The 6,318-nt window shown below is 36.2% G+C and overlaps 1 long non-coding RNA gene across 2 annotated transcripts; it reads right to left on the reverse strand.

Moving 5' to 3' along the window:
• Positions 1-275: 275 nt before the first annotated feature.
• On the reverse strand, positions 276-5,650 carry LOC120309499. Of its 2 annotated transcripts, none has more exons than XR_005557099.1 (4): positions 5,507-5,650; positions 4,150-4,271; positions 1,406-1,633; positions 276-363 (listed from the first exon to the last, which is right to left on the reverse strand). It is a non-coding gene; the product is annotated as an uncharacterized LOC120309499 (long non-coding RNA). The 2 variants fall into 2 exon arrangements; XR_005557100.1 differs by lacking the exon at positions 5,507-5,650 and adding an exon at positions 5,431-5,482.
• Positions 5,651-6,318: the final 668 nt, after the last annotated feature.

A 6,318-nucleotide genomic window follows, 5' to 3' on the forward strand; every position in this document is an offset into this window, starting at 1 on the left:
GTTGTACACATTATCTATTTTAAATGTAAGAGACAAGATATTTTGATTTGATTTGTTTTTGTCTTTTTTTGTGTGGTAATGATAGCAAATATATATTTGGTAGAGAAAGATAAAAAAGCACCACTGAAAAATTCTGAATTATACTTATTAGCTTATATATTTCTTAGCTTAAAATTTAAACAAAAGATCTCACTCTATTGTTTAAAAGGAATGTATTTATTTTTACAATTAATTCCTTTACATTCTCTCCATGATGGAGAAACAATCAAGCAACTGGAAAAATAAAGCCCAGTATCAACTTTAAAGTGATGGCTCAAATCCTTCAGTGTCTTCATTCCATGTATCACCAGGCATGTGCATACTCTACAAACAAAAGTGGAAAAAGAAAGACAGAAAAGAACATTTACATGTGAATTAAATTTAGTCGAAGACAATATAAAAGAAACAATGTTGATTCTAAATAACAAACAGAATTCTATGCTAAATGTATTATTTTCTGCATGTCCTCCATTACAAAAAATTTTCACTGAAAGAGAGCTTATTTCTTTTAAAAGAGTTTATTGTTCATCTATCTATCTATCTATCTATCTATCTATCTATCTATCTATCTATCTATCTATCTATCTATCTATCTATCCAGTGCTTTTTTTGTAAAAACAAAAGGTGCCGAACTACACACGTCATACAATCCGCCTTGCCTACCCTACAAGGTTCCATCCCAAAAAGGTGCAGGAACTCCATTCTGGGCGTACTATGAGAAAAAAAGCCCTCTATCTATCTATCTATCTATCTATCTATCTATCTATCTATCTATCTATCTATCATCTATCTATCTGCTATATATCATGCTCGAACACTGGAAGTTTTTAAGAAGAGACTGGACAGCCATTTGTCTGAAATAGTATAGGGTTTCCTGCCTGAGCAGGGGGTTGGACTAGAAGACCTCCAAGGTCCCTTCCAACTATTATTATTATTATTATTATTATTACTCATTTATCCATCTTCTATCACCTATCATCTATCTAGCATCTATCCATCATCTATTTATACCTTATATACAAGTTTCAACTACTTGAAATGCTGAAGTCTTATAGCTTCCAAGTTGGCCCTATGTGCAGCATGTTTCATTAGAGCAATAACTATGGTATGAGTGGCTATGAGCAAAACCTCTGCTTCAGGAAAACACTCATAATTGGTTCATGAGATGGAGACTTTCCTATCTTACAGTTACCATATGCACCTTGAGGGCTCTGTCTGAAATAGTTTACTCCATGGGAGTGCAACCTCATCCAGAATCCAAGATGGAGTATCACTGCTATCGGGTCTTGGTTGGTTTCTGAACCCATATCCACTTTGTCTCACTGAAATTGAGCCTGAATTTGTTCTTTCTTTTCCAGATACTTACAGTCTCCAGACACTGAGGTAGCAACTTCTCTGTATCTCCTGTTCAGTTTAGGCCTGAGATATACAGTTAGCATACTGATGATACATAACTCCATGTGAAAGATAACATCTCCCAAGGTCTTCATATGTAGATGTCAAGTAGGGGGATAATAGAGTAGGACTCTGTGGCACTCCACAAAGGAGAGTGTTATGGTTTGACCTCTGTAGTCTCAATTAACTGGAACAGTCCCTGTAAGGAGGATAAGCACAGCTACAGAATACTACCCTAAACAGATCTATTGGGAACCTACGATGGACCAATCAAATATACTACTATGGTAAGTTACGTATATAGCAATCAGATAATGATTGGACAAGGACAAGGGGTAGATATTAATACCCTATATCCTGAGATCACACTGCATCTGCTCCAAAATAAATAAATAAAAGTATAATAAGTCTTGTGCATCATACCATTTAGATCAGTTTAGTTGTCATGGTATCTGTAAACTCCTGAATTATCACCAAACCTACCATCAGGGAATTGAAGTAATCCAGAATCATAATCTGAAGAACACTGACACCAGCTAAGAGGTGGAATCCAAAGACTTGAGAAGTTATGCTGCTATGCAGCAGGAAGAATAGTATAAAAGTATCAGTCCCCACTTGAGCCAATAGAGTAAGATATACAGGATTTCTTTCCAATATCCATTTCACAAATATAGAAGCAATGTTTTCCCATGGATACTAGTAACTTTTAGATTCTGCCGTATGTGTCAAAACAACATCTGGAACTTAATGGATTCATGGGCACCTATGAGGGGGGCAGTGATGAAGCATGTATCATGTCATTATGCAAACAATTCAAATTATACAGATCTGGGAAATATTTTTAAAAATGTACGGTTCTGTCAATTTCTGTGGGGTTTGCAAATTCCATAAAGATGTGGTTGTCAGTTAAAGAGAGTGACTTGCTATACTGAATTTTGTATCAGTATGCATAACTTTTGATCAGTATCAAAGTCTGGCTGACTTTTCTTAGTATGTATTCTTTCCAGGACTTTTTGGGATATTTTTTTATAGAATATTTGAATAGATGTTGGAATTTTACTTTATATCAGTTACTGGCTGATGAGTTCTTCTCATTTCCTACATTCAAGGATAAATATAATTTGTCTGTTGCTGCCCAGCAATAAGAACTTCTGTCGTTTGATCAAATGCAACTTTGATCAATTGCATTTTCAGATGCCTAAATTATTGGAAGTGGCAAAAAAGCTCACAATTAGTCCTTACACTTCTCAAAAACCAGTCTGATATACAAATTTTAAATGCCTGAATGGAACAGTTAGGAGATCCATTTCTTCTCCTTAAACCACGGCAAATTGTCATGATAGTCTGTATCACAAACCTCAGTGGATCTTAGACTAATTATTACATTCTGGGAAGAAGCCATTTCACATTTTATTTGAGACAAATTTCACATGTGATATTTTTGTGATTTAGGAATAAATTGATTATAGAGGTAGATTAGACGTGGAGGATTATAAAGAACCCTAGTGATCTTTACTGAAACTGTTTTTAAAGTTTATATATATACACATGTGAGAAGCCCATTTTTTCTGCTCTGTTTAATTAATTAAACAGAATTGATTCCTAATTGCAATGTCTTTTGCTAACACCATCTGACTAAGTAAAATAGAGAAATTATCAGGAGAAATTATGTTGAGCAGACTATAAAAAAGGCAATAAGAGATTTTGAATCACTACTTTGGTCATCACTCACAGGCGGGTAAAAATTAAATCTTTTACGCAAAGTGAACTATTGTGACGGTCATCTTCACATAGCTGAAAATGTTCTTCTGGGCTAATGTCCAAATAAAATAAGAGTTAAATTTCATTGGACTCTGAAGCCCTCAGTCTAGGGCAGTGGTTCTCAACTTGTGGGTCAGGACCCCATTTGGGGTCGAACGACCGTTTCACGGGGGTTGCCAAACAACGCAGTCCGCCATATTTTCCCCCTTTTCCTTAGCTGTGCTACTCCCTTTTATTCTATTGGCTTTTGAAAGCCAATAGAATAGACTCTCTTGAATAGAGTCTAATTCTATTGGCTTTCAAAAGCCAATAGGAATTGTCCAGGCTGTCTCTGCCCTGCTGAGCCCGCCAAAAGTCCCATTCTGCAAACGGTGCTGCACCAGTTGAGTAGTCCTTCACTTACGACCGGTTGAGTAGTCCTCGACTTACAACCGGTTGGGGGTCGCGGCATTAAAAAGGTTGAGAACCACTGGTCTAGGGGGAAAGCCAAAATCTCAATTGATAAAGACAAAAAGGAAATAATCTATCCATCATAATTCTACTTTTGCCTGTAGTTTGATATAACTGAATGGTTTGTCTCACAAAAAAAAAATCTAAGTTTTTCTACAATATAATGAATACACATTTCCACTATGGCTTAAGGTTACACTTGTATTGGTTCAGAGTGGCTTATTTTTGTTTTGCAAACCATGATTAATAAAAGGGTTGGCTTGGTGCAATGTATAAATTCAACATCTCCATTTATTTGCTAAAAGAAAAAAAATTACAGTCACAAGTGTGTATTATTACGGTGGAAGAAGAATATTGACATTCGCTATCCTAAAATGCAAATAATAAACCTCACACTTTAGGCAATTTGCTTAAGGGGGGCATTACAAACAGTGACTTGGGAAAAATAAATATTAACATCATTGGTTTAATATATACATACATACAAAAAGCTGGCTATATTACCTTCCCTTTCATTGCAACAAGCTTCAGCACCAGCTCTCTTCTCTCTCTCAGTAGCCTTATCTGTCTCATTATCCTTCATATTTTTCATAAGGTTTTGTTTTGGAACTCTTCTGCAAATGGCCCTGCAGTGGAATGATTGTGTTCTTAATAATTTCAAAGATGTGGATGTTTTCTTTTTCCCCTCAGTATTTGACCTATTTTGCCACTCATGCATTATACATACTGGGGAAAGCTGTACTCATAAGGCAGAGTCATTAGAGCTTAAAGAGATTCACTCAATTTCTCCTCCTCCTCCTTTTTTCTGTGCAAAATCTAGCATTTAAAAACCGACTGAATCAGTTCTTTTTTTTTCCACTTCCCTTTTTATGTCTTCATGTAATTTTCCCTATGCTATTCTTGGAAGCTTAGTATTTTAAACAAAAAAAATGGAAGAGATAGTAGCAATTATCTTTTGTAAGGACATGCATATAATGAAGGCTGCAATCAGAATCTCATGAACTAGGAAGAAAAGCCCATTGACGAGAGGGGAATTTACTTCTGAGTAAACATTCCTAGAACTGTAGTGTTGAAAAAAAAAGTGAGAAATTTATCAGGGTTTGTTTCTGGGATGAATTGCATGGCAGAAGTAGGAATGCCAACATTCTTCAGATCAGGTGTACAACAATAAAAAACTGTACGAGAGATTTATTTAGTATACTTTGTCTGATTTTCTACATAATATCTTAACTTACTATAGGGTGTCAAAATAACTAGCTTATGCGTTCCTTTAAATGGAAATAGCCAATATACAGTAGACTCTATCCCACTGTAATAATAGCCTATGAAAGTCTGTATTACCGTACCTCTTTTTCTCTTAAGTTTGGATGAAGCAGTCTATGTTTGTATATTTACTATAAAAACTCGTATATTTAAAACTATATATTTGAGAGTAATGTGTTAAAAATGGCTTATATTAGAGAAATAAATGCACAGTGTACAAAATTGTAGATTAGGGGAAAATACGTGTAGTAATGCACAACAACATTTTTCATTATTATTTCAGGGGAAAAAATTAAGCAGATTAGAATCAAATAAATACATTCAACAGTCACCTTAAATTTACAGTAATCTATTCATGTAAAGCTGACTTTCTTCTCTTTCCAAGACATAGATACACCCCTTGTGGTCTACTGCTGGACTATAAGTGCACCCTCACTACTATTGCTGTAGCCCCAGAGCTAGGGGCTAGGGTTGGAGATTAACGATGGTTTGCAAGTTATAGGTGCCAACAATTTTTATTACCAGCTTTCATTGTCCCTTAGCAGGAGAAGGATGGAGAAGTAACAGGATCATGCCAAGAAAAAAATCTGTATCTTACTTTAAGAGCTCCAGAAGAAATATAGCCTTTAGCTTCTTACATCACAAACAAGAATGTATTCCACTCTGGAATGGAGACCATGAAGTCTTGAATTTCTTGAGTTTACATCTGTGTAGTATACATTCTTTAGGGAAAACAAGCCAGGCGGTGTTACATGCCCACGAAGAAAGCTCTTGCATTGTCTTTGTCAAGAGAGCTGTTTTTCTGGACAAGAGCCATGGTGACACAGTGGTTAGAATGCAGTACTGCAACTTACTTCTACTGACTGCTGGCTGCCAACAGTTCGGCAGTTTGAGTCTCACTGGCTCAAGGTTGACTCAGCCTTCCATCCTTCTGAGGTCGGTAAAAGGAGAACTCAGATTGTTGGGAGCAATATGCTGACTCTGTAAACCAAATAACAACAATAACAACAACAATAATATTGAGTTGTAAGGGTTGAGTCGGAACCCCTTGCTCAGGCAGGAAACCCTATACTGTTTCAGACAAATGGCTGTCCAATCTCTTCTTAAAAACTTCCAGTGTTGGAGCATTCACAACTCCTGGAGGCAGGTTGTTCCACTGATTAATTGTTCTAGCTGTAAGGAAATTTCTCCTTAGTTCTAAGTTCCTTCTCTCTTTGATTAGTTTCCATCTTGTCCTGCCTTCAGGTGCTTTGGAGAATAGCTTGACTCCCTCTTCTTTGTGGCAACCCCTGAGATATTGGAACACTGCTATCATGTCACCCCTTGTCCTTCTCTTCATTAAACTAAACATACCCAATTCCAGCAATTGTTCTTTATATGCTTTAGCTTCCAGTCCCCTAATCATCTTTG

This window comes from Crotalus tigris, unplaced genomic scaffold (genome assembly GCF_016545835.1).
Source record: "Crotalus tigris isolate CLP2741 ecotype Arizona unplaced genomic scaffold, ASM1654583v1 scf7180000018030.5226217, whole genome shotgun sequence".
In the NCBI taxonomy this organism is placed as follows: domain Eukaryota; kingdom Metazoa; phylum Chordata; class Lepidosauria; order Squamata; family Viperidae; genus Crotalus; species Crotalus tigris.